At 45.5% G+C, this 27,569-nt stretch overlaps 14 non-coding genes and 2 pseudogenes across 14 annotated transcripts; all 16 read right to left on the reverse strand.

Annotated features, from left to right (window-relative positions):
- Positions 1 to 2,182: 2,182 nt before the first annotated feature.
- On the reverse strand, positions 2,183 to 2,260 carry LOC141234837 (U2 spliceosomal RNA; annotated as a pseudogene).
- Positions 2,261 to 3,375: 1,115 nt separating this feature from the next.
- LOC141235198 (U2 spliceosomal RNA) lies at positions 3,376 to 3,566 on the reverse strand. The gene has a single exon (XR_012301052.1). It is a non-coding gene; the product is annotated as a U2 spliceosomal RNA (small nuclear RNA).
- Positions 3,567 to 4,681: 1,115 nt separating this feature from the next.
- On the reverse strand, positions 4,682 to 4,872 carry LOC141234970 (U2 spliceosomal RNA). The gene has a single exon (XR_012300831.1). It is a non-coding gene; the product is annotated as a U2 spliceosomal RNA (small nuclear RNA).
- A 1,115-nt stretch (positions 4,873 to 5,987) lies between these two features.
- On the reverse strand, positions 5,988 to 6,178 carry LOC141234971 (U2 spliceosomal RNA). Its single transcript, XR_012300832.1, has one exon. It is a non-coding gene; the product is annotated as a U2 spliceosomal RNA (small nuclear RNA).
- Positions 6,179 to 7,293: 1,115 nt separating this feature from the next.
- On the reverse strand, positions 7,294 to 7,484 carry LOC141234974 (U2 spliceosomal RNA). Its single transcript, XR_012300834.1, has one exon. It is a non-coding gene; the product is annotated as a U2 spliceosomal RNA (small nuclear RNA).
- Positions 7,485 to 8,599: 1,115 nt separating this feature from the next.
- On the reverse strand, positions 8,600 to 8,790 carry LOC141235255 (U2 spliceosomal RNA). Its single transcript, XR_012301107.1, has one exon. It is a non-coding gene; the product is annotated as a U2 spliceosomal RNA (small nuclear RNA).
- Positions 8,791 to 9,905: 1,115 nt separating this feature from the next.
- On the reverse strand, positions 9,906 to 10,085 carry LOC141235331 (U2 spliceosomal RNA; annotated as a pseudogene).
- Positions 10,086 to 16,218: 6,133 nt separating this feature from the next.
- Positions 16,219 to 16,409, reverse strand: LOC141235168 (U2 spliceosomal RNA). Its single transcript, XR_012301023.1, has one exon. It is a non-coding gene; the product is annotated as a U2 spliceosomal RNA (small nuclear RNA).
- Positions 16,410 to 17,524: 1,115 nt separating this feature from the next.
- On the reverse strand, positions 17,525 to 17,715 carry LOC141234975 (U2 spliceosomal RNA). Its single transcript, XR_012300835.1, has one exon. It is a non-coding gene; the product is annotated as a U2 spliceosomal RNA (small nuclear RNA).
- Positions 17,716 to 18,830: 1,115 nt separating this feature from the next.
- Positions 18,831 to 19,021, reverse strand: LOC141234976 (U2 spliceosomal RNA). The gene has a single exon (XR_012300836.1). It is a non-coding gene; the product is annotated as a U2 spliceosomal RNA (small nuclear RNA).
- A 1,115-nt stretch (positions 19,022 to 20,136) lies between these two features.
- On the reverse strand, positions 20,137 to 20,327 carry LOC141234977 (U2 spliceosomal RNA). The gene has a single exon (XR_012300837.1). It is a non-coding gene; the product is annotated as a U2 spliceosomal RNA (small nuclear RNA).
- A 1,115-nt stretch (positions 20,328 to 21,442) lies between these two features.
- Positions 21,443 to 21,633, reverse strand: LOC141234978 (U2 spliceosomal RNA). The gene has a single exon (XR_012300838.1). It is a non-coding gene; the product is annotated as a U2 spliceosomal RNA (small nuclear RNA).
- Positions 21,634 to 22,748: 1,115 nt separating this feature from the next.
- LOC141234979 (U2 spliceosomal RNA) lies at positions 22,749 to 22,939 on the reverse strand. The gene has a single exon (XR_012300839.1). It is a non-coding gene; the product is annotated as a U2 spliceosomal RNA (small nuclear RNA).
- A 1,115-nt stretch (positions 22,940 to 24,054) lies between these two features.
- Positions 24,055 to 24,245, reverse strand: LOC141235172 (U2 spliceosomal RNA). The gene has a single exon (XR_012301027.1). It is a non-coding gene; the product is annotated as a U2 spliceosomal RNA (small nuclear RNA).
- A 1,115-nt stretch (positions 24,246 to 25,360) lies between these two features.
- LOC141234980 (U2 spliceosomal RNA) lies at positions 25,361 to 25,551 on the reverse strand. The gene has a single exon (XR_012300840.1). It is a non-coding gene; the product is annotated as a U2 spliceosomal RNA (small nuclear RNA).
- A 1,115-nt stretch (positions 25,552 to 26,666) lies between these two features.
- On the reverse strand, positions 26,667 to 26,857 carry LOC141234981 (U2 spliceosomal RNA). The gene has a single exon (XR_012300841.1). It is a non-coding gene; the product is annotated as a U2 spliceosomal RNA (small nuclear RNA).
- Positions 26,858 to 27,569: the final 712 nt, after the last annotated feature.

Raw genomic sequence — 27,569 nt, forward strand, 5'->3', positions numbered from 1 at the left:
TGAGCTCCTGGACGGACTCAAGCGTGAATGCGCCCCCCCTGATCAGAATTGCGACCCCCGCAGACTTGCAGTCACCCCCACCGGACCAGTAGGATGGACCGTGGGACCACTCCCTGGCCAGATGTTTGAAGGACCTAGAGGAGGGAAGGGAACATTCCTGCAACATATTAACATCACACAACTGGGAAGTAAGGAAGGCATAAATAGTCTGACGTCTGAACTTGTCCTTGATGCTCCTGACATTAATGGAAAATAAGTTAATATTAGCCATCATGTAGGGAAAAAAGAAAAAGTTAGCGCAGGCAATACACCTTAGTTACCACTCCGGTCGGGTGGTCCCTCGTCGGTGTTGACTGCTGGTGACGGGATCACCAGCAGGCCCTCTTCCTCCATCTGGTCAAGCAGCGCGGCCTCGATCTCGGCGACCACCAGTTCCTCCTCTTCTGGCTCGGCCACCAGGGTCTCAACCATGTGCTCCATCTCTTCTGGCTCAGGGAGGGTATCCTCCTTTTCGCCTACGAAATCCAGAATCTTCTTTTTGGAGGATTCAGTAGCAGGGCTGTCCTCCACCTTCCTCTTTCCCCGGGTTGGAACTGGGGAGACAAGAAGGGGAAAATCCTCCTCGGAATAGATAGCGGCGGGTGGAGGAAAGGTTAATTCCACCGCTACCATGGTCTGGGGAGGGAGAGTGGCTGCCGGGGCAGGGGAAAGGACACCTGCTGAGGAGTAGGGGAAGGAGGAAGAGGAAGTGGAATCCTCAGCAGGGGTGGCCGGGGTGGGGGGGGATTGGACGGGGGTGGCAGGGGGAGGGATCGAGAGAGGGGTGACAGAACTCTTACCCTCCTTTGACTTTTTCTTCTGCTTCGGAGCTGCTGGGACCGTCGCTGGGGCTTTGGCCACCGACTCCTTGACCGCTTTGGCCTTGGTCGTCTCGGCCTTGGCCGCTGGGGCCTTGGTCGTCGCGTCCTTGACCTTCACAGGCCTGGTCGTCGGGGCCTTGTCCTCCGTAGCTGGGGTCGTCGCAACCACCGATGCCCAGGATCTCTCACGCCTGGGGCAATCCTTGTACAGATGAGCCGCCAGCCCACACAGGTTGCAGGACGTCTTCTTCGGGCAGTCCTTCGAGCTGTGTCCCGTCACTCGACAAATCCTGCAGGCATCCTCCTTGCAGTCCTTCATCTCGTGGCCGTTCTTGCCGCATCTCCTGCAGTTCCGCGGCATGTCCGGGTAATAGATGAGGCCGTAGGAGTTGCCCAGGGAGAATGTCGGGGGCAGGTGCCGAAGTCCGTCTGAGTACGCCAGGTCCCTGTGAAGTCTAACGGTCACCGACCACTTACCTGTCCAGAAGCCGAGTCCATTCAGGATGTGAGAGGGTTCCTTCACAACCAAACAGAAGCGTCTCAGGAAGGTACAGATGTCTTGGCCTGGGGTGTGCGGGTTGCGCATGGAGACCGTGATCCTCCTTTCATCCCTCTGGATAGTGCAGCTACCTGTAAAGGCAGAGAAAGAATTATCCGGTCCTTTTGCGCTTACCATTTCCCAGAACCTCCTGCAGGTGTTCACAGTGGCGAAGGTGACGAAGAAGATCCCCGTCAAGAAGGTCTGGATGCTGAGGGTGTCCGACCTGGAGAAGCCTCGATCCAGCAGCATCTTCTGGCAGAACACGTCCGAGGACATGTCCGGCACCCTCCCATCCACTTCCTTCAGCTTCAGGGCCACCGTCTGCCGCATCCATGGCTCTAGGGCTGGAGCTTCGTGGCGGGGCTTCTGGGGTCCCTTCTGCTGGCCAGTCGTGGAGGCAGAGTCCTTGGGGTCAGAATCGGCTCCTGGCTGGGCCCTCCTGGCTGTCCCCAGCTCCAGGCTCTTCTTTTCGGCCTTCCTCGCAGCGCTTGCCATGGCTTTCCTCCTGCAGTTACTTCTTGGAGCTGGATCTGGAACTCTTCCCGGAATGGGTGGAGCTATGCAGATTCTTCTCCCGTCGTGTTCTGGACAAATTCCCCGAAAGGTCTTTGTCTCGATGATTTTCTTCCTCGAAGATTCCACAGGACAGCCCGATTCTTCTCCGAGTCTTCGTCTTCTTCTGGATTCTTTAGAGCTTCTTCCTCCCACCGATATCCGCCTTCGTTCTCCGATGTCAGCTGGGATCCGAAGCTCTTCTCCTTCCGAGTTCGATCGCTCTCGTCAAGTGTAGATCGTAGCTCTTGTGTTCTTAAAAGAACAGATACTACACTTGATCTTAGCCAAAAGGCCGAGAAGCGATAACCAGAATTGGTTTCAAACTACGGAGCCACCCAAGGATCCTGAAAAGTCCATTTGTGGAGATGAGCTCCTGGACTCCCGTTAAGAAGACATGTTGTCAACCTCTAGATCCCTTACATGCCTGCACTTTTCGGCTTGCTGCTGCTGCAATCCACGCGTTTTAGATCTGCATAACTCCACCTCTTTAAACACAGCACCTTCACCCCCTGCTGTTCCCACCCGCCTCAACACCGTTGGAAGGGAGGAGAACCAATTAAGGCGGGGGGTGGGGTGGAACGAGCAGCTGTCTACCCTTAGCAGGAGGGCTCCTGATTACATACCTCTCCTGCTGCTGCTGTTGCTGGCTGTCCAGCAGCAGACTGAAGGTGGCTGCTGCTGTGCACAGGTATATAAAGGCTCAGAGCCTATTATGACACGCGCAGCCAGCGTTCCATTGCCACATTCCATCTACTGCAGGCAGGATACCTGGCTGGCTGAATGTCGCTGAGAAGCTCACAGAGACCGCCATAAGCAACAGTTTAACAGAATGCCACAGACTAATCAACCAAACTTTTTGGGTTGGGTTCTCTTTTATAGTCTGCAGGCATTAAATGAAAGAAGTCAGTGTTCCAGCAGAAGGAGACAACGTTTCAGAAAAGGCATTGTAGCAAACCAAAAAAGAAATTTTAAGCGCAGCAGAGTAACCAGCGCACATACCTGTTAGCTCAGGTGAGTTTAAAAGGCTGCTGTTGATAACAAGGGCATTTGCTAAATAGATGGTGTGTGTGCAACAATATACTGAAAGGTCAATTATATTGTGCAGCTTATCTCACCACCTGTAGTTATTTAGGTGAAAGCTCCAAAATGCTTGCCTAATATGTCTATTTATCCAAAAGGAAGTAAAAAGGGAGAGCTAGAAAGATAGCATTGCATCACATTACATGGCAATGCAATGCACAGTTGCTGAAGTTGAACCAAAATGAGCTTGTAATCTGGCTTCTGCAACTTTGAACATGAAAAATCCAATGAGGAGAAGAAAAGCAAAGCCAAAGAGTCCATCCCAAAATCCGACAAACAAGCAAAATGAACAAAAAACATTGAATTCAATTCTTTCTGATTTTAGAAACTGCATTAAAGAAGGGGTGCACCAGTCCTGGAGATACTGCAATACCAGGTCAATGCGTGGAGTGGACAGAGCAAGCTCTTTTTCCATCTCCCTGTTCTAAAAATCCATTTAATATATGGTCCCCAGATAGGGGACGTATCAGATATTAAACTGATAAGAACAGATACTACACTTGATCTTAGCCAAAAGGCCGAGAAGCGATAACCAGAATTGGTTTCAAACTACGGAGCCACCCAAGGATCCTGAAAAGTCCATTTGTGGAGATGAGCTCCTGGACTCCCGTTAAGAAGACATGTTGTCAACCTCTAGATCCCTTACATGCCTGCACTTTTCGGCTTGCTGCTGCTGCAATCCACGCGTTTTAGATCTGCATAACTCCACCTCTTTAAACACAGCACCTTCACCCCCTGCTGTTCCCACCCGCCTCAACACCGTTGGAAGGGAGGAGAACCAATTAAGGCGGGGGGTGGGGTGGAACGAGCAGCTGTCTACCCTTAGCAGGAGGGCTCCTGATTACATACCTCTCCTGCTGCTGCTGCTGCTGGCTGTCCAGCAGCAGACTGAAGGTGGCTGCTGCTGTGCACAGGTATATAAAGGCTCAGAGCCTATTATGACACGCGCAGCCAGCGTTCCATTGCCACATTCCATCTACTGCAGGCAGGATACCTGGCTGGCTGAATGTCGCTGAGAAGCTCACAGAGACCGCCATAAGCAACAGTTTAACAGAATGCCACAGACTAATCAACCAAACTTTTTGGGTTGGGTTCTCTTTTATAGTCTGCAGGCATTAAATGAAAGAAGTCAGTGTTCCAGCAGAAGGAGACAACGTTTCAGAAAAGGCATTGTAGCAAACCAAAAAAGAAATTTTAAGCGCAGCAGAGTAACCAGCGCACATACCTGTTAGCTCAGGTGAGTTTAAAAGGCTGCTGTTGATAACAAGGGCATTTGCTAAATAGATGGTGTGTGTGCAACAATATACTGAAAGGTCAATTATATTGTGCAGCTTATCTCACCACCTGTAGTTATTTAGGTGAAAGCTCCAAAATGCTTGCCTAATATGTCTGTTTATCCAAAAGGAAGTAAAAAGGGAGAGCTAGAAAGATAGCATTGCATCACATTACATGGCAATGCAATGCACAGTTGCTGAAGTTGAACCAAAATGAGCTTGTAATCTGGCTTCTGCAACTTTGAACATGAAAAATCCAATGAGGAGAAGAAAAGCAAAGCCAAAGAGTCCATCCCCAAATCCGACAAACAAGCAAAATGAACAAAAAACATTGAATTCAATTCTTTCTGATTTTAGAAACTGCATTAAAGAAGGGGTGCACCGGTCCTGGAGATACTGCAATACCAGGTCAATGCGTGGAGTGGACAGAGCAAGCTCTTTTTCCATCTCCCTGTTCTAAAAATCCATTTAATATATGGTCCCCAGATAGGGGACGTATCAGATATTAAACTGATAAGAACAGATACTACACTTGATCTTAGCCAAAAGGCCGAGAAGCGATAACCAGAATTGGTTTCAAACTACGGAGCCACCCAAGGATCCTGAAAAGTCCATTTGTGGAGATGAGCTCCTGGACTCCCGTTAAGAAGACATGTTGTCAACCTCTAGATCCCTTACATGCCTGCACTTTTCGGCTTGCTGCTGCTGCAATCCACGCGTTTTAGATCTGCATAACTCCACCTCTTTAAACACAGCACCTTCACCCCCTGCTGTTCCCACCCGCCTCAACACCGTTGGAAGGGAGGAGAACCAATTAAGGCGGGGGGTAGGGTGGAACGAGCAGCTGTCTACCCTTAGCAGGAGGGCTCCTGATTACATACCTCTCCTGCTGCTGCTGCTGCTGGCTGTCCAGCAGCAGACTGAAGGTGGCTGCTGCTGTGCACAGGTATATAAAGGCTCAGAGCCTATTATGACACGCGCAGCCAGCGTTCCATTGCCACATTCCATCTACTGCAGGCAGGATACCTGGCTGGCTGAATGTCGCTGAGAAGCTCACAGAGACCGCCATAAGCAACAGTTTAACAGAATGCCACAGACTAATCAACCAAACTTTTTGGGTTGGGTTCTCTTTTATAGTCTGCAGGCATTAAATGAAAGAAGTCAGTGTTCCAGCAGAAGGAGACAACGTTTCAGAAAAGGCATTGTAGCAAACCAAAAAAGAAATTTTAAGCGCAGCAGAGTAACCAGCGCACATACCTGTTAGCTCAGGTGAGTTTAAAAGGCTGCTGTTGATAACAAGGGCATTTGCTAAATAGATGGTGTGTGTGCAACAATATACTGAAAGGACAATTATATTGTGCAGCTTATCTCACCACCTGTAGTTATTTAGGTGAAAGCTCCAAAATGCTTGCCTAATATGTCTGTTTATCCAAAAGGAAGTAAAAAGGGAGAGCTAGAAAGATAGCATTGCATCACATTACATGGCAATGCAATGCACAGTTGCTGAAGTTGAACCAAAATGAGCTTGTAATCTGGCTTCTGCAACTTTGAACATGAAAAATCCAATGAGGAGAAGAAAAGCAAAGCCAAAGAGTCCATCCCAAAATCCGACAAACAAGCAAAATGAACAAAAAACATTGAATTCAATTCTTTCTGATTTTAGAAACTGCATTAAAGAAGGGGTGCACCGGTCCTGGAGATACTGCAATACCAGGTCAATGCGTGGAGTGGACAGAGCAAGCTCTTTTTCCATCTCCCTGTTCTAAAAATCCATTTAATATATGGTCCCCAGATAGGGGACGTATCAGATATTAAACTGATAAGAACAGATACTACACTTGATCTTAGCCAAAAGGCCGAGAAGCGATAACCAGAATTGGTTTCAAACTACGGAGCCACCCAAGGATCCTGAAAAGTCCATTTGTGGAGATGAGCTCCTGGACTCCCGTTAAGAAGACATGTTGTCAACCTCTAGATCCCTTACATGCCTGCACTTTTCGGCTTGCTGCTGCTGCAATCCACGCGTTTTAGATCTGCATAACGCCACCTCTTTAAACACAGCACCTTCACCCCCTGCTGTTCCCACCCGCCTCAACACCGTTGGAAGGGAGGAGAACCAATTAAGGCGGGGGGTGGGGTGGAACGAGCAGCTGTCTACCCTTAGCAGGAGGGCTCCTGATTACATACCTCTCCTGCTGCTGCTGCTGCTGGCTGTCCAGCAGCAGACTGAAGGTGGCTGCTGCTGTGCACAGGTATATAAAGGCTCAGAGCCTATTATGACACGCGCAGCCAGCGTTCCATTGCCACATTCCATCTACTGCAGGCAGGATACCTGGCTGGCTGAATGTCGCTGAGAAGCTCACAGAGACCGCCATAAGCAACAGTTTAACAGAATGCCACAGACTAATCAACCAAACTTTTTGGGTTGGGTTCTCTTTTATAGTCTGCAGGCATTAAATGAAAGAAGTCAGTGTTCCAGCAGAAGGAGACAACGTTTCAGAAAAGGCATTGTAGCAAACCAAAAAAGAAATTTTAAGCGCAGCAGAGTAACCAGCGCACATACCTGTTAGCTCAGGTGAGTTTAAAAGGCTGCTGTTGATAACAAGGGCATTTGCTAAATAGATGGTGTGTGTGCAACAATATACTGAAAGGTCAATTATATTGTGCAGCTTATCTCACCACCTGTAGTTATTTAGGTGAAAGCTCCAAAATGCTTGCCTAATATGTCTGTTTATCCAAAAGGAAGTAAAAAGGGAGAGCTAGAAAGATAGCATTGCATCACATTACATGGCAATGCAATGCACAGTTGCTGAAGTTGAACCAAAATGAGCTTGTAATCTGGCTTCTGCAACTTTGAACATGAAAAATCCAATGAGGAGAAGAAAAGCAAAGCCAAAGAGTCCATCCCAAAATCCGACAAACAAGCAAAATGAACAAAAAACATTGAATTCAATTCTTTCTGATTTTAGAAACTGCATTAAAGAAGGGGTGCACCGGTCCTGGAGATACTGCAATACCAGGTCAATGCGTGGAGTGGACAGAGCAAGCTCTTTTTCCATCTCCCTGTTCTAAAAATCCATTTAATATATGGTCCCCAGATAGGGGACGTATCAGATATTAAACTGATAAGAACAGATACTACACTTGATCTTAGCCAAAAGGCCGAGAAGCGATAACCAGAATTGGTTTCAAACTACGGAGCCACCCAAGGATCCTGAAAAGTCCATTTGTGGAGATGAGCTCCTGGATTCCCGTTAAGAAGACATGTTGTCAACCTCTAGATCCCTTACATGCCTGCACTTTTCGGCTTGCTGCTGCTGCAATCCACGCGTTTTAGATCTGCATAACTCCACCTCTTTAAACACAGCACCTTCACCCCCTGCTGTTCCCACCCGCCTCAACACCGTTGGAAGGGAGGAGAACCAATTAAGTCGGGGGGTGGGGTGGAACGAGCAGCTGTCTACCCTTAGCAGGAGGGCTCCTGATTACATACCTCTCCTGCTGCTGCTGCTGCTGGCTGTCCAGCAGCAGACTGAAGGTGGCTGCTGCTGTACACAGGTATATAAAGGCTCAGAGCCTATTATGACACGCGCAGCCAGCGTTCCATTGCCACATTCCATCTACTGCAGGCAGGATACCTGGCTGGCTGAATGTCGCTGAGAAGCTCACAGAGACCGCCATAAGCAACAGTTTAACAGAATGCCACAGACTAATCAACCAAACTTTTTGGGTTGGGTTCTCTTTTATAGTCTGCAGGCATTAAATGAAAGAAGTCAGTGTTCCAGCAGAAGGAGACAACGTTTCAGAAAAGGCATTGTAGCAAACCAAAAAAGAAATTTTAAGCGCAGCAGAGTAACCAGCGCACATACCTGTTAGCTCAGGTGAGTTTAAAAGGCTGCTGTTGATAACAAGGGCATTTGCTAAATAGATGGTGTGTGTGCAACAATATACTGAAAGGTCAATTATATTGTGCAGCTTATCTCACCACCTGTAGTTATTTAGGTGAAAGCTCCAAAATGCTTGCCTAATATGTCTGTTTATCCAAAAGGAAGTAAAAAGGGAGAGCTAGAAAGATAGCATTGCATCACATTACATGGCAATGCAATGCACAGTTGCTGAAGTTGAACCAAAATGAGCTTGTAATCTGGCTTCTGCAACTTTGAACATGAAAAATCCAATGAGGAGAAGAAAAGCAAAGCCAAAGAGTCCATCCCAAAATCCGACAAACAAGCAAAATGAACAAAAAACATTGAATTCAATTCTTTCTGATTTTAGAAACTGCATTAAAGAAGGGGTGCACCGGTCCTGGAGATACTGCAATACCAGGTCAATGCGTGGAGTGGACAGAGCAAGCTCTTTTTCCATCTCCCTGTTCTAAAAATCCATTTAATATATGGTCCCCAGATAGGGGACGTATTAGATATTAAACTGATAAGAACAGATACTACACTTGATCTTAGCCAAAAGGCCGAGAAGCGATAACCAGAATTGGTTTCAAACTACGGAGCCACCCAAGGATCCTGAAAAGTCCATTTGTGGAGATGAGCTCCTGGACTCCCGTTAAGAAGACATGTTGTCAACCTCTAGATCCCTTACATGCCTGCACTTTTCGGCTTGCTGCTGCTGCAATCCACGCGTTTTAGATCTGCATAACTCCACCTCTTTAAACACAGCACCTTCACCCCCTGCTGTTCCCACCCGCCTCAACACCGTTGGAAGGGAGGAGAACCAATTAAGGCGGGGGGTGGGGTGGAACGAGCAGCTGTCTACCCTTAGCAGGAGGGCTCCTGATTACATACCTCTCCTGCTGCTGCTGCTGCTGGCTGTCCAGCAGCAGACTGAAGGTGGCTGCTGCTGTGCACAGGTATATAAAGGCTCAGAGCCTATTATGACACGCGCAGCCAGCGTTCCATTGCCACATTCCATCTACTGCAGGCAGGATACCTGGCTGGCTGAATGTCGCTGAGAAGCTCACAGAGACCGCCATAAGCAACAGTTTAACAGAATGCCACAGACTAATCAACCAAACTTTTTGGGTTGGGTTCTCTTTTATAGTCTGCAGGCATTAAATGAAAGAAGTCAGTGTTCCAGAAGAAGGAGACAACGTTTCAGAAAAGGCATTGTAGCAAACCAAAAAAGAAATTTTAAGCGCAGCAGAGTAACCAGCGCACATACCTGTTAGCTCAGGTGAGTTTAAAAGGCTGCTGTTGATAACAAGGGCATTTGCTAAATAGATGGTGTGTGTGCAACAATATACTGAAAGGTCAATTATATTGTGCAGCTTATCTCACCACCTGTAGTTATTTAGGTGAAAGCTCCAAAATGCTTGCCTAATATGTCTGTTTATCCAAAAGGAAGTAAAAAGGGAGAGCTAGAAAGATAGCATTGCATCACATTACATGGCAATGCAATGCACAGTTGCTGAAGTTGAACCAAAATGAGCTTGTAATCTGGCTTCTGCAACTTTGAACATGAAAAATCCAATGAGGAGAAGAAAAGCAAAGCCAAAGAGTCCATCCCAAAATCCGACAAACAAGCAAAATGAACAAAAAACATTGAATTCAATTCTTTCTGATTTTAGAAACTGCATTAAAGAAGGGGTGCACCGGTCCTGGAGATACTGCAATACCAGGTCAATGCGTGGAGTGGACAGAGCAAGCTCTTTTTCCATCTCCCTGTTCTAAAAATCCATTTAATATATGGTCCCCAGATAGGGGACGTATCAGATATTAAACTGATAAGAACAGATTTTTTTTTTTTTTTTTTTTAAACCATTCAGTTTAGTTTTTTAGCAAACAGTTTGAATTTCTCCAAAATTTGCTACTTAAAACTTCTCATCATCATGGTTCTATTTATTTAGCAGTAGTATAAGACGAAATATAATCACAAGGGAACATCCTTTACGTAACACAAATGCAGAAACTTCAAGGAATCACAAAGAAAAAAATCACTGGTATTTGATAAGGTAATGCCACTTTTTAAATTTCCAAATCCCTTCGGCATCTGTGCCACCACCGCCTCTGCTGTCCAACTTATATATCAGGTATAGTCTTGAAAGAATAAGTCTAACACATTCATTCACTGATAAAGATTTCCTCTTGAAAAGTCCAAGGTTCCTTGCATCCCACAAACTCTCCATCACACAAGCCATTATCAACCATAAAATTCTATCTTTAGACCGACTACACGCACCAATTCCAAACATCGCCACACGCCAATCCACAAAATTCACGCCTGCTAAACCCTTACACAATCCACCTACACACTTCCACACACTGTACGCGTACTCACAATCCCACATAACATGCCTCACAGTCTCACAACCACCACATCCCACTCTCGGACACACATCTGTTCTTATCAACTCTCTTTTCTTCTGCACTTCTCTCACAGGTAAAATATTATGTAAAGTCATCCACACCACATCCTTCTGTTTGTTTGACATCCCAAACGTATCTAACTTCTTCCATGCATCTGAAACCTCATTCCCTCTCAGCCCAACAATATTACACTCTACCTCATTTGCACTCATTCTTTTCACCACATTCTTGGTCATTCTAAAATCATTCATTCCCACACTCAACAAATCATGCTTTCTCACAAATTTCTCAATCACCTCATACCAAACAGGACACTTAAAGGCCACAGGCACACTCGCATCTCTCTTCCTCCAGCATAACCCATACAACATCCATCCAGCAGAATAATTAGCCATAAAAGCACCTTTATTGCCTTTACCCAGCAAAATAACCACAGTCTTAATATAATTAAGACCTAAAAAAACTTCAATATTGGGAAAGGCCAGCCCACCATGCTGACAAGCCTTAAAAAGGCTCTCCCGCTTCAACTTCTCCATCTTACTACACCACAGGAATGTGAATACCAACTTCTCTATTCTCTTAATTTTCCTGTAAGGAGAAGGAAAAACAGTCGCCACATAAAGCAGGATAGGGAGAATCACTGCTTTGATAATTAATACCTTACCACGCAGAGTCAATTCTCTCATTCGCCAAAAATTCAATTTACGTTCAACCCGCATACCACACTCTTCCCAACTTTCATTCCCTTTTAAGTCATCATTAAATAATACGCCCAAAATCTTGATTGCACCCACTTCACACTTTACACCATCCATACGAATACTACTATCTCCAAAACATTTAAAACTACATTTATTCCAATTTACCCTAAAACCAGACGCACCAACAAAAAAATCCAAAAGCAATTTAATTCTACTCAAAGAAGCCATACTTTCACTCACAACCACAACATCATCCATATAACCTAACACTTTCACATGCTTACCACCACTACCAGGCACCAACAAACCTCTCATCATTTTATCCCGTCTAATCAAACATAACAATGGTTCTATTACACATACAAATAAGACGGGGGACATAGGACACCCCTGCCTTACTCCTGACCTAATCTTCACTTTGTCACACAGCCACCCATTAACCAAGAACTCACTTGACACACAATCATACAATGATTTTACACAATTCACAAATTCTCTAGGAAACCCCATTCTTTCCAGTACTTTAAACAAAAACACATGCGAAACCCTGTCAAACGCCTTCTCAAAATCAATAGCTAAAGTCATACATTTCTGCTTTCTATCCTTGCAATCCCCAATCATATCTCTCAACAATAACAAGTTATCACTCATACTTCTTCCAGGCACTGCACATACTTGGTCCTCCTCCACAACACTACCAATCACTTCACGCATACGATTTGCCAGTAACTTACTGTAGACCTTATAATCCGAATTCAGCAGTGTTATTGGTCTCCAGTTTTCCAAACGTTTCCTCTCACCCTTTTTATACACAAGCACAACCACTCCTTCTTTCATTGATTCACACAACCTACCATTCACCCACATATACTTACATACCTCAGTCAAATCTGTTCCCAAAACTTCCCATGCTTTCACATACAACTCTACAGGTATACCATCTTTTCCAGGAGTCTTACTCTTTTTAGCACTCCACACCACATTCTTCACTTCATCCAGAACTACATCCTCACACAACAGATCACGCTCCTCAGAATCAAGTTTTTTCTCCACACCATTCAGAACATATGACACAAGCCCAGAGTCAATCCATTTCTCATCATACAACTTGCTATAAAACCTATTCACTTCGTTCAGCACATCCTCACCCATACAGTTGGTTCCACTTTCATTCACAACTTCATTCATATCAGTCTTCCTACCATTCATTTTTTTAAAAAAGAACCTCGTACACTTCTCATTTTTCTCCAGGTGCTCAATTTTAGTACGATATATAATTTCCTTTCCTTTCTCATCCAACACATACTTCAATTCATTCTTAGCCTCAGTAAGTTGATCAGACATCTCCAAACCACTTGCAACACACTTTCTCAACCAGTCAATCCGTCTATTAAGGTCATTAAACCTATTCCTATATCTGGCAGCTTTTCTATAGCCCCACTTTTTGAAGAAAGTTTTAAATTGCACTTTCACCCAGTCCCACCAGTCAAGAACACACACAAAATCCTTCTTACGCATTCTCCATCTTTCATACTTTACATTAAACTCATTCATCACCTCATCATCCTCTAACAGCCTTGCATTCAACTTCCATACCCCACCGCCATACACTTGGTCACCATTCGCACAAAACACGCCTCTCAAACATTCATGGTCCGAAAAAGGTACCTTTTGTTGAGAAAAATCCAAACATACCATATTTTTAGAAAATAACATTAAATCAATTCTGGAATGAATCTCACCACGGTCAGCATGGTATGTCGGCGGTGGTGGCATGCCAAGAACAACAACTGCTGCATCTAAAAAGGAAAAATCACAAATTAAATGGGACAATTTCTTTCCTGTTATGTCACACTTTCCTTCTGTGACACAATTAACGTCCCCAACAAAAATAGTGGGAGATTTCCCTGGAAGAAAAAAACTTAATTTTTCAAGAAGAGCAAGCCGCTCTTCCTTCCCTGTAGGGCAATATAAATTAATAATTCTGACCCGCCACCCTCTATAACTCAAAAATGCAATTAAACATCGGCCCACCTCCACCACAATATAACTATCAATAGAGATTTCTTTATTCCCAACTAATATCCCCACCCCATCATTTTTATTATGATTAGACCCTGACCAGATATGCTGTCCGTAAGGCCAGTCTTTGTCACAAGGAGCATCCTGAATCCCACACTCCTGAAGGCAAAAAACATCAGCACCTAAATGTTTCAGGTAGTCCAGAACAGTTGTTCTTCTGATTTTAGATCTGATCTGCCTTACATTTAGGGACACTACATCCCAACCAGATTGGCAAGACATTAATTAAAGAAAAGAAATACATGACTCAATGTTGATCACACCATACTCATCCATTATCATCAGACTGGGAAAGCACCCCAAAGGTGTTGATGCTCTCAGGGATGCCAAGGTAAGGAGCATCAGGGGAGAAGACATCCTGCGGGTAAATGCGGTCACTTGCAGGACTGTCGCACCCTCCGCTGGCAGGTGAGTACTCTCGTCTGGGTTTTTTATTGGCCAGTTCAGGAGTATCATCATCATCAAAAGACCTCCCAGAAGTAAAGTCTCCTTGGCCACCATCCCTGGCCACCTCTTCGTCTGTAGCACCCCAGGACAATGCAGGGGTTCGAGCAAGAGACACATCCATGTCACCCTCACCACATATTTCGGACTGATGAGGGAGGTCCACATCCAACTCGGAGATCTCCATACTTGGCCCAGCAGGGGCTGGAGGGTCCAACAGGGTCTGGGCCTCACCCACCAGATCTTCAACCTCAGGGGGCTCCGTCTCCTCATTGATCTCTGCAGTAGTCACCTGTGGGGTAACAGCAGGGACAGTAGGCTTACCTTTGGTCACTTCGGAGAAGGACCTAGGCTTGACTTTAGCCTTACAATCCCGAATCACATGTCCTTCCTCCCCGCAGGCATCACATACCACCGGGTTGGAACAATCCTTCGCCAGATGACCGTACTTGTTGCACTTTCTACAGTTTGGCAATTGTTTGCAGAAATCCTGGATATGCCCGAACATGTTGCATCTCCTGCAGAACAATGGCGCCTCGGGAAAAAACAGATATCCAGAGTCTCTTCCAATTGTAAAGTTCAGGGGAGGATAGTGAATACCTCCAGGACCATGAGGGTCTATCCCAAACCTCACAAAGTATTTATACTTCCCAGTCCACAGCCCTTCTCCATTTAAGATTTTATGGGAGAATTGCACAAAAATGCAGTGTCTTCTCAGGAATGCAGTGATATCATCCCGGGAGATAAAGGGGTTGTGCATGAATACTACCACCGGGATATCCCCCTTAGAGTAGAGTACAGTGAAGATAAGTCCATCCAGCTGAGGGTGCTCTGAAAGGACTTGAAGAGTTTTGAAAAGGTTTTGGCAAGCCGCCATAGAAGAAAGCACCAAGACGTACCTATGCTCCCTTCTGAACTCCTGCAAACAGATGATCTCCGACTTCTGGATCTTCAGGATTTCATAGAAAATGGCGTTGACCAGGTATGACAACGAGAAATGGTCCTTCTTCTCCTCAGAGACCTCGATACGGAAAGCATTCTTGACCCGGGGATCCCCGGTCCCAGCAAAGCGAAGCTTGACACCCATGGTCGCTTCAGGAATCGCCTTCTCGTTTCCTCCTCACTCTCCCCCTATAGCAGCATCCAGCTTAAGCCACCGAAGTGGCGATGCTGGAAGGCCGAGGGCTAGTACACAAGGAACCTCTTGTCCAAACACTAGGTCTGAGCCAAAAGGCCGAGAAGCGATAACCAGAATTGGTTTCAAACTACGGAGCCACCCAAGGATCCTGAAAAGTCCATTTGTGGAGATGAGCTCCTGGACTCCCGTTAAGAAGACATGTTGTCAACCTCTAGATCCCTTACATGCCTGCACTTTTCGGCTTGCTGCTGCTGCAATCCACGCGTTTTAGATCTGCATAACTCCACCTCTTTAAACACAGCACCTTCACCCCCTGCTGTTCCCACCCGCCTCAACACCGTTGGAAGGGAGGAGAACCAATTAAGGCGGGGGGTGGGGTGGAACGAGCAGCTGTCTACCCTTAGCAGGAGGGCTCCTGATTACATACCTCTCCTGCTGCTGCTGCTGCTGGCTGTCCAGCAGCAGACTGAAGGTGGCTGCTGCTGTGCACAGGTATATAAAGGCTCAGAGCCTATTATGACACGCGCAGCCAGCGTTCCATTGCCACATTCCATCTACTGCAGGCAGGATACCTGGCTGGCTGAATGTCGCTGAGAAGCTCACAGAGACCGCCATAAGCAACAGTTTAACAGAATGCCACAGACTAATCAACCAAACTTTTTGGGTTGGGTTCTCTTTTATAGTCTGCAGGCATTAAATGAAAGAAGTCAGTGTTCCAGCAGAAGGAGACAACGTTTCAGAAAAGGCATTGTAGCAAACCAAAAAAGAAATTTTAAGCGCAGCAGAGTAACCAGCGCACATACCTGTTAGCTCAGGTGAGTTTAAAAGGCTGCTGTTGATAACAAGGGCATTTGCTAAATAGATGGTGTGTGTGCAACAATATACTGAAAGGTCAATTATATTGTGCAGCTTATCTCACCACCTGTAGTTATTTAGGTGAAAGCTCCAAAATGCTTGCCTAATATGTCTGTTTATCCAAAAGGAAGTAAAAAGGGAGAGCTAGAAAGATAGCATTGCATCACATTACATGGCAATGCAATGCACAGTTGCTGAAGTTGAACCAAAATGAGCTTGTAATCTGGCTTCTGCAACTTTGAACATGAAAAATCCAATGAGGAGAAGAAAAGCAAAGCCAAAGAGTCCATCCCAAAATCCGACAAACAAGCAAAATGAACAAAAAACATTGAATTCAATTCTTTCTGATTTTAGAAACTGCATTAAAGAAGGGGTGCACCGGTCCTGGAGATACTGCAATACCAGGTCAATGCGTGGAGTGGACAGAGCAAGCTCTTTTTCCATCTCCCTGTTCTAAAAATCCATTTAATATATGGTCCCCAGATAGGGGACGTATCAGATATTAAACTGATAAGAACAGATACTACACTTGATCTTAGCCAAAAGGCCAAGAAGCGATAACCAGAATTGGTTTCAAACTACGGAGCCACCCAAGGATCCTGAAAAGTCCATTTGTGGAGATGAGCTCCTGGACTCCCGTTAAGAAGACATGTTGTCAACTTCTAGATCCCTTACATGCCTGCACTTTTCGGCTTGCTGCTGTTGCAATCCACGCGTTTTAGATCTGCATAACTCCACCTCTTTAAACACAGCACCTTCACCCCCTGCTGTTCCCACCCGCCTCAACACCGTTGGAAGGGAGGAGAACCAATTAAGGCGGGGGGTGGGGTGGAACGAGCAGCTGTCTACCCTTAGCAGGAGGGCTCCTGATTACATACCTCTCCTGCTGCTGCTGCTGCTGGCTGTCCAGCAGCAGACTGAAGGTGGCTGCTGCTGTGCACAGGTATATAAAGGCTCAGAGCCTATTATGACACGCGCAGCCAGCGTTCCATTGCCACATTCCATCTACTGCAGGCAGGATACCTGGCTGGCTGAATGTCGCTGAGAAGCTCACAGAGACCGCCATAAGCAACAGTTTAACAGAATGCCACAGACTAATCAACCAAACTTTTTGGGTTGGGTTCTCTTTTATAGTCTGCAGGCATTAAATGAAAGAAGTCAGTGTTCCAGCAGAAGGAGACAACGTTTCAGAAAAGGCATTGTAGCAAACCAAAAAAGAAATTTTAAGCGCAGCAGAGTAACCAGCACACATACCTGTTAGCTCAGGTGAGTTTAAAAGGCTGCTGTTGATAACAAGGGCATTTGCTAAATAGATGGTGTGTGTGCAACAATATACTGAAAGGTCAATTATATTGTGCAGCTTATCTCACCACCTGTAGTTATTTAGGTGAAAGCTCCAAAATGCTTGCCTAATATGTCTGTTTATCCAAAAGGAAGTAAAAAGGGAGAGCTAGAAAGATAGCATTGCATCACATTACATGGCAATGCAATGCACAGTTGCTGAAGTTGAACCAAAATGAGCTTGTAATCTGGCTTCTGCAACTTTGAACATGAAAAATCCAATGAGGAGAAGAAAAGCAAAGCCAAAGAGTCCATCCCAAAATCCGACAAACAAGCAAAATGAACAAAAAACATTGAATTCAATTCTTTCTGATTTTAGAAACTGCATTAAAGAAGGGGTGCACCGGTCCTGGAGATACTGCAATACCAGGTCAATGCGTGGAGTGGACAGAGCAAGCTCTTTTTCCATCTCCCTGTTCTAAAAATCCATTTAATATATGGTCCCCAGATAGGGGACGTATCAGATATTAAACTGATAAGAACAGATACTACACTTGATCTTAGCCAAAAGGCCGAGAAGCGATAACCAGAATTGGTTTCAAACTACGGAGCCACCCAAGGATCCTGAAAAGTCCATTTGTGGAGATGAGCTCCTGGACTCCCGTTAAGAAGACATGTTGTCAACCTCTAGATCCCTTACATGCCTGCACTTTTCGGCTTGCTGCTGCTGCAATCCACGCATTTTAGATCTGCATAACTCCACCTCTTTAAACACAGCACCTTCACCCCCTGCTGTTCCCACCCACCTCAACACCGTTGGAAGGGAGGAGAACCAATTAAGGCGGGGGGTGGGGTGGAACGAGCAGCTGTCTACCCTTAGCAGGAGGGCTCCTGATTACATACCTCTCCTGCTGCTGCTGCTGCTGGCTGTCCAGCAGCAGACTGAAGGTGGCTGCTGCTGTGCACAGGTATATAAAGGCTCAGAGCCTATTATGACACGCGCAGCCAGCGTTCCATTGCCACATTCCATCTACTGCAGGCAGGATACCTGGCTGGCTGAATGTCGCTGAGAAGCTCACAGAGACCGCCATAAGCAACAGTTTAACAGAATGCCACAGACTAATCAACCAAACTTTTTGGGTTGGGTTCTCTTTTATAGTCTGCAGGCATTAAATGAAAGAAGTCAGTGTTCCAGCAGAAGGAGACAACGTTTCAGAAAAGGCATTGTAGCAAACCAAAAAAGAAATTTTAAGCGCAGCAGAGTAACCAGCGCACATACCTGTTAGCTCAGGTGAGTTTAAAAGGCTGCTGTTGATAACAAGGGCATTTGCTAAATAGATGGTGTGTGTGCAACAATATACTGAAAGGTCAATTATATTGTGCAGCTTATCTCACCACCTGTAGTTATTTAGGTGAAAGCTCCAAAATGCTTGCCTAATATGTCTGTTTATCCAAAAGGAAGTAAAAAGGGAGAGCTAGAAAGATAGCATTGCATCACATTACATGGCAATGCAATGCACAGTTGCTGAAGTTGAACCAAAATGAGCTTGTAATCTGGCTTCTGCAACTTTGAACATGAAAAATCCAATGAGGAGAAGAAAAGCAAAGCCAAAGAGTCCATCCCAAAATCCGACAAACAAGCAAAATGAACAAAAAACATTGAATTCAATTCTTTCTGATTTTAGAAACTGCATTAAAGAAGGGGTGCACCGGTCCTGGAGATACTGCAATACCAGGTCAATGCGTGGAGTGGACAGAGCAAGCTCTTTTTCCATCTCCCTGTTCTAAAAATCCATTTAATATATGGTCCCCAGATAGGGGACGTATCAGATATTAAACTGATAAGAACAGATACTACACTTGATCTTAGCCAAAAGGCCGAGAAGCGATAACCAGAATTGGTTTCAAACTACGGAGCCACCCAAGGATCCTGAAAAGTCCATTTGTGGAGATAAGCTCCTGGACTCCCATTAAGAAGACATGTTGTCAACCTCTAGATCCCTTACATGCCTGCACTTTTCGGCTTGCTGCTGCTGCAATCCACGCGTTTTAGATCTGCATAACTCCACCTCTTTAAACACAGCACCTTCACCCCCTGCTGTTCCCACCCGCCTCAACACCGTTGGAAGGGAGGAGAACCAATTAAGGCGGGGGGTGGGGTGGAACGAGCAGCTGTCTACCCTTAGCAGGAGGGCTCCTGATTACATACCTCTCCTGCTGCTGCTGCTGCTGGCTGTCCAGCAGCAGACTGAAGGTGGCTGCTGCTGTGCACAGGTATATAAAGGCTCAGAGCCTATTATGACACGCGCAGCCAGCGTTCCATTGCCACATTCCATCTACTGCAGGCAGGATACCTGGCTGGCTGAATGTCGCTGAGAAGCTCACAGAGACCGCCATAAGCAACAGTTTAACAGAATGCCACAGACTAATCAACCAAACTTTTTGGGTTGGGTTCTCTTTTATAGTCTGCAGGCATTAAATGAAAGAAGTCAGTGTTCCAGCAGAAGGAGACAACGTTTCAGAAAAGGCATTGTAGCAAACCAAAAAAGAAATTTTAAGCGCAGCAGAGTAACCAGCGCACATACCTGTTAGCTCAGGTGAGTTTAAAAGGCTGCTGTTGATAACAAGGGCATTTGCTAAATAGATGGTGTGTGTGCAACAATATACTGAAAGGTCAATTATATTGTGCAGCTTATCTCACCACCTGTAGTTATTTAGGTGAAAGCTCCAAAATGCTTGCCTAATATGTCTGTTTATCCAAAAGGAAGTAAAAAGGGAGAGCTAGAAAGATAGCATTGCATCACATTACATGGCAATGCAATGCACAGTTGCTGAAGTTGAACCAAAATGAGCTTGTAATCTGGCTTCTGCAACTTTGAACATGAAAAATCCAATGAGGAGAAGAAAAGCAAAGCCAAAGAGTCCATCCCAAAATCCGACAAACAAGCAAAATGAACAAAAAACATTGAATTCAATTCTTTCTGATTTTAGAAACTGCATTAAAGAAGGGGTGCACCGGTCCTGGAGATACTGCAATACCAGGTCAATGCGTGGAGTGGACAGAGCAAGCTCTTTTTCCATCTCCCTGTTCTAAAAATCCATTTAATATATGGTCCCCAGATAGGGGACGTATCAGATATTAAACTGATAAGAACAGATACTACACTTGATCTTAGCCAAAAGGCCGAGAAGCGATAACCAGAATTGGTTTCAAACTACGGAGCCACCCAAGGATCCTGAAAAGTCCATTTGTGGAGATAAGCTCCTGGACTCCCATTAAGAAGACATGTTGTCAACCTCTAGATCCCTTACATGCCTGCACTTTTCGGCTTGCTGCTGCTGCAATCCACGCGTTTTAGATCTGCATAACTCCACCTCTTTAAACACAGCACCTTCACCCCCTGCTGTTCCCACCCGCCTCAACACCGTTGGAAGGGAGGAGAACCAATTAAGGCGGGGGGTGGGGTGGAACGAGCAGCTGTCTACCCTTAGCAGGAGGGCTCCTGATTACATACCTCTCCTGCTGCTGCTGCTGCTGGCTGTCCAGCAGCAGACTGAAGGTGGCTGCTGCTGTGCACAGGTATATAAAGGCTCAGAGCCTATTATGACACGCGCAGCCAGCGTTCCATTGCCACATTCCATCTACTGCAGGCAGGATACCTGGCTGGCTGAATGTCGCTGAGAAGCTCACAGAGACCGCCATAAGCAACAGTTTAACAGAATGCCACAGACTAATCAACCAAACTTTTTGGGTTGGGTTCTCTTTTATAGTCTGCAGGCATTAAATGAAAGAAGTCAGTGTTCCAGCAGAAGGAGACAACGTTTCAGAAAAGGCATTGTAGCAAACCAAAAAAGAAATTTTAAGCGCAGCAGAGTAACCAGCGCACATACCTGTTAGCTCAGGTGAGTTTAAAAGGCTGCTGTTGATAACAAGGGCATTTGCTAAATAGATGGTGTGTGTGCAACAATATACTGAAAGGTCAATTATATTGTGCAGCTTATCTCACCACCTGTAGTTATTTAGGTGAAAGCTCCAAAATGCTTGCCTAATATGTCTGTTTATCCAAAAGGAAGTAAAAAGGGAGAGCTAGAAAGATAGCATTGCATCACATTACATGGCAATGCAATGCACAGTTGCTGAAGTTGAACCAAAATGAGCTTGTAATCTGGCTTCTGCAACTTTGAACATGAAAAATCCAATGAGGAGAAGAAAAGCAAAGCCAAAGAGTCCATCCCAAAATCCGACAAACAAGCAAAATGAACAAAAAACATTGAATTCAATTCTTTCTGATTTTAGAAACTGCATTAAAGAAGGGGTGCACCGGTCCTGGAGATACTGCAATACCAGGTCAATGCGTGGAGTGGACAGAGCAAGCTCTTTTTCCATCTCCCTGTTCTAAAAATCCATTTAATATATGGTCCCCAGATAGGGGACGTATCAGATATTAAACTGATAAGAACAGATACTACACTTGATCTTAGCCAAAAGGCCGAGAAGCGATAACCAGAATTGGTTTCAAACTACGGAGCCACCCAAGGATCCTGAAAAGTCCATTTGTGGAGATGAGCTCCTGGACTCCCGTTAAGAAGACATGTTGTCAACCTCTAGATCCCTTACATGCCTGCACTTTTCGGCTTGCTGCTGCTGCAATCCACGCGTTTTAGATCTGCATAACTCCACCTCTTTAAACACAGCACCTTCACCCCCTGCTGTTCCCACCCGCCTCAACACCGTTGGAAGGGAGGAGAACCAATTAAGGCGGGGGGTGGGGTGGAACGAGCAGCTGTCTACCCTTAGCAGGAGGGCTCCTGATTACATACCTCTCCTGCTGCTGCTGCTGCTGGCTGTCCAGCAGCAGACTGAAGGTGGCTGCTGCTGTGCACAGGTATATAAAGGCTCAGAGCCTATTATGACACGCGCAGCCAGCGTTCCATTGCCACATTCCATCTACTGCAGGCAGGATACCTGGCTGGCTGAATGTCGCTGAGAAGCTCACAGAGACCGCCATAAGCAACAGTTTAACAGAATGCCACAGACTAATCAACCAAACTTTTTGGGTTGGGTTCTCTTTTATAGTCTGCAGGCATTAAATGAAAGAAGTCAGTGTTCCAGCAGAAGGAGACAACGTTTCAGAAAAGGCATTGTAGCAAACCAAAAAAGAAATTTTAAGCGCAGCAGAGTAACCAGCGCACATACCTGTTAGCTCAGGTGAGTTTAAAAGGCTGCTGTTGATAACAAGGGCATTTGCTAAATAGATGGTGTGTGTGCAACAATATACTGAAAGGTCAATTATATTGTGCAGCTTATCTCACCACCTGTAGTTATTTAGGTGAAAGCTCCAAAATGCTTGCCTAATATGTCTGTTTATCCAAAAGGAAGTAAAAAGGGAGAGCTAGAAAGATAGCATTGCATCACATTACATGGCAATGCAATGCACAGTTGCTGAAGTTGAACCAAAATGAGCTTGTAATCTGGCTTCTGCAACTTTGAACATGAAAAATCCAATGAGGAGAAGAAAAGCAAAGCCAAAGAGTCCATCCCAAAATCCGACAAACAAGCAAAATGAACAAAAAACATTGAATTCAATTCTTTCTGATTTTAGAAACTGCATTAAAGAAGGGGTGCACCGGTCCTGGAGATACTGCAATACCAGGTCAATGCGTGGAGTGGACAGAGCAAGCTCTTTTTCCATCTCCCTGTTCTAAAAATCCATTTAATATATGGTCCCCAGATAGGGGACGTATCAGATATTAAACTGATAAGAACAGATACTACACTTGATCTTAGCCAAAAGGCCGAGAAGCGATAACCAGAATTGGTTTCAAACTACGGAGCCACCCAAGGATCCTGAAAAGTCCATTTGTGGAGATGAGCTCCTGGACTCCCGTTAAGAAGACATGTTGTCAACCTCTAGATCCCTTACATGCCTGCACTTTTCGGCTTGCTGCTGCTGCAATCCACGCGTTTTAGATCTGCATAACTCCACCTCTTTAAACACAGCACCTTCACCCCCTGCTGTTCCCACCCGCCTCAACACCGTTGGAAGGGAGGAGAACCAATTAAGGCGGGGGGTGGGGTGGAACGAGCAGCTGTCTACCCTTAGCAGGAGGGCTCCTGATTACATACCTCTCCTGCTGCTGCTGCTGCTGGCTGTCCAGCAGCAGACTGAAGGTGGCTGCTGCTGTGCACAGGTATATAAAGGCTCAGAGCCTATTATGACACGCGCAGCCAGCGTTCCATTGCCACATTCCATCTACTGCAGGCAGGATACCTGGCTGGCTGAATGTCGCTGAGAAGCTCACAGAGACCGCCATAAGCAACAGTTTAACAGAATGCCACAGACTAATCAACCAAACTTTTTGGGTTGGGTTCTCTTTTATAGTCTGCAGGCATTAAATGAAAGAAGTCAGTGTTCCAGCAGAAGGAGACAACGTTTCAGAAAAGGCATTGTAGCAAACCAAAAAAGAAATTTTAAGCGCAGCAGAGTAACCAGCGCACATACCTGTTAGCTCAGGTGAGTTTAAAAGGCTGCTGTTGATAACAAGGGCATTTGCTAAATAGATGGTGTGTGTGCAACAATATACTGAAAGGTCAATTATATTGTGCAGCTTATCTCACCACCTGTAGTTATTTAGGTGAAAGCTCCAAAATGCTTGCCTAATATGTCTGTTTATCCAAAAGGAAGTAAAAAGGGAGAGCTAGAAAGATAGCATTGCATCACATTACATGGCAATGCAATGCACAGTTGCTGAAGTTGAACCAAAATGAGCTTGTAATCTGGCTTCTGCAACTTTGAACATGAAAAATCCAATGAGGAGAAGAAAAGCAAAGCCAAAGAGTCCATCCCAAAATCCGACAAACAAGCAAAATGAACAAAAAACATTGAATTCAATTCTTTCTGATTTTAGAAACTGCATTAAAGAAGGAGTGCACCGGTCCTGGAGATACTGCAATACCAGGTCAATGCGTGGAGTGGACAGAGCAAGCTCTTTTTCCATCTCCCTGTTCTAAAAATCCATTTAATATATGGTCCCCAGATAGGGGACGTATCAGATATTAAACTGATAAGAACAGATACTACACTTGATCTTAGCCAAAAGGCCGAGAAGCGATAACCAGAATTGGTTTCAAACTACGGAGCCACCCAAGGATCCTGAAAAGTCCATTTGTGGAGATGAGCTCCTGGACTCCCGTTAAGAAGACATGTTGTCAACCTCTAGATCCCTTACATGCCTGCACTTTTCGGCTTGCTGCTGCTGCAATCCACGCGTTTTAGATCTGCATAACTCCACCTCTTTAAACACAGCACCTTCACCCCCTGCTGTTCCCACCCGCCTCAACACCGTTGGAAGGGAGGAGAACCAATTAAGGCGGGGGGTGGGGTGGAACGAGCAGCTGTCTACCCTTAGCAGGAGGGCTCCTGATTACATACCTCTCCTGCTGCTGCTGCTGCTGGCTGTCCAGCAGCAGACTGAAGGTGGCTGCTGCTGTGCACAGGTATATAAAGGCTCAGAGCCTATTATGACACGCGCAGCCAGCGTTCCATTGCCACATTCCATCTACTGCAGGCAGGATACCTGGCTGGCTGAATGTCGCTGAGAAGCTCACAGAGACCGCCATAAGCAACAGTTTAACAGAATGCCACAGACTAATCAACCAAACTTTTTGGGTTGGGTTCTCTTTTATAGTCTGCAGGCATTAAATGAAAGAAGTCAGTGTTCCAGCAGAAGGAGACAACATTTCAGAAAAGGCATTGTAGCAAACCAAAAAAGAAATTTTAAGCGCAGCAGAGTAACCAGCGCACATACCTGTTAGCTCAGGTGAGTTTAAAAGGCTGCTGTTGATAACAAGGGCATTTGCTAAATAGATGGTGTGTGTGCAACAATATACTGAAAGGTCAATTATATTGTGCAGCTTATCTCACCACCTGTAGTTATTTAGGTGAAAGCTCCAAAATGCTTGCCTAATATGTCTGTTTATCCAAAAGGAAGTAAAAAGGGAGAGCTAGAAAGATAGCATTGCATCACATTACATGGCAATGCAATGCACAGTTGCTGAAGTTGAACCAAAATGAGCTTGTAATCTGGCTTCTGCAACTTTGAACATGAAAAATCCAATGAGGAGAAGAAAAGCAAAGCCAAAGAGTCCATCCCAAAATCCGACAAACAAGCAAAATGAACAAAAAACATTGAATTCAATTCTTTCTGATTTTAGAAACTGCATTAAAGAAGGGGTGCACCGGTCCTGGAGATACTGCAATACCAGGTCAATGCGTGGAGTGGACAGAGCAAGCTCTTTTTCCATCTCCCTGTTCTAAAAATCCATTTAATATATGGTCCCCAGATAGGGGACGTATCAGATATTAAACTGATAAGAACAGATACTACACTTGATCTTAGCCAAAAGGCCGAGAAGCGATAACCAGAATTGGTTTCAAACTACGGAGCCACCCAAGGATCCTGAAAAGTCCATTTGTGGAGATGAGCTCCTGGACTCCCGTTAAGAAGACATGTTGTCAACCTCTAGATCCCTTACATGCCTGCACTTTTCGGCTTGCTGCTGCTGCAATCCACGCGTTTTAGATCTGCATAACTCCACCTCTTTAAACACAGCACCTTCACCCCCTGCTGTTCCCACCCGCCTCAACACCGTTGGAAGGGAGGAGAACCAATTAAGGCGGGGGGTGGGGTGGAACGAGCAGCTGTCTACCCTTAGCAGGAGGGCTCCTGATTACATACCTCTCCTGCTGCTGCTGCTGCTGGCTGTCCAGCAGCAGACTGAAGGTGGCTGCTGCTGTGCACAGGTATATAAAGGCTCAGAGCCTATTATGACACGCGCAGCCAGCGTTCCATTGCCACATTCCATCTACTGCAGGCAGGATACCTGGCTGGCTGAATGTCGCTGAGAAGCTCACAGAGACCGCCATAAGCAACAGTTTAACAGAATGCCACAGACTAATCAACCAAACTTTTTGGGTTGGGTTCTCTTTTATAGTCTGCAGGCATTAAATGAAAGAAGTCAGTGTTCCAGCAGAAGGAGACAACGTTTCAGAAAAGGCATTGTAGCAAACCAAAAAATAAATTTTAAGCGCAGCAGAGTAACCAGCGCACATACCTGTTAGCTCAGGTGAGTTTAAAAGGCTGCTGTTGATAACAAGGGCATTTGCTAAATAGATGGTGTGTGTGCAACAATATACTGAAAGGTCAATTATATTGTGCAGCTTATCTCACCACCTGTAGTTATTTAGGTGAAAGCTCCAAAATGCTTGCCTAATATGTCTGTTTATCCAAAAGGAAGTAAAAAGGGAGAGCTAGAAAGATAGCATTGCATCACATTACATGGCAATGCAATGCACAGTTGCTGAAGTTGAACCAAAATGAGCTTGTAATCTGGCTTCTGCAACTTTGAACATGAAAAATCCAATGAGGAGAAGAAAAGCAAAGCCAAAGAGTCCATCCCCAAATCCGACAAACAAGCAAAATGAACAAAAAACATTGAATTCAATTCTTTCTGATTTTAGAAACTGCATTAAAGAAGGGGTGCACCGGTCCTGGAGATACTGCAATACCAGGTCAATGCGTGGAGTGGACAGAGCAAGCTCTTTTTCCATCTCCCTGTTCTAAAAATCCATTTAATATATGGTCCCCAGATAGGGGACGTATCAGATATTAAACTGATAAGAACAGATACTACACTTGATCTTAGCCAAAAGGCCGAGAAGCGATAACCAGAATTGGTTTCAAACTACGGAGCCACCCAAGGATCCTGAAAAGTCCATTTGTGGAGATGAGCTCCTGGACTCCCGTTAAGAAGACATGTTGTCAACCTCTAGATCCCTTACATGCCTGCACTTTTCGGCTTGCTGCTGCTGCAATCCACGCGTTTTAGATCTGCATAACTCCACCTCTTTAAACACAGCACCTTCACCCCCTGCTGTTCCCACCCGCCTCAACACCGTTGGAAGGGAGGAGAACCAATTAAGGCGGGGGGTGGGGTGGAACGAGCAGCTGTCTACCCTTAGCAGGAGGGCTCCTGATTACATACCTCTCCTGCTGCTGCTGCTGCTGGCTGTCCAGCAGCAGACTGAAGGTGGCTGCTGCTGTGCACAGGTATATAAAGGCTCAGAGCCTATTATGACACGCGCAGCCAGCGTTCCATTGCCACATTCCATCTACTGCAGGCAGGATACCTGGCTGGCTGAATGTCGCTGAGAAGCTCACAGAGACCGCCATAAGCAACAGTTTAACAGAATGCCACAGACTAATCAACCAAACTTTTTGGGTTGGGTTCTCTTTTATAGTCTGCAGGCATTAAATGAAAGAAGTCAGTGTTCCAGCAGAAGGAGACAACGTTTCAGAAAAGGCATTGTAGCAAACCAAAAAAGAAATTTTAAGCGCAGCAGAGTAACCAGCGCACATACCTGTTAGCTCAGGTGAG

This window comes from Phyllobates terribilis, unplaced genomic scaffold, assembly GCF_046119375.1.
Source record: "Phyllobates terribilis strain yellow unplaced genomic scaffold, ASM4611937v1 Scaffold_650__1_contigs__length_881393, whole genome shotgun sequence".
NCBI classification, from domain to species: domain Eukaryota; kingdom Metazoa; phylum Chordata; class Amphibia; order Anura; family Dendrobatidae; genus Phyllobates; species Phyllobates terribilis.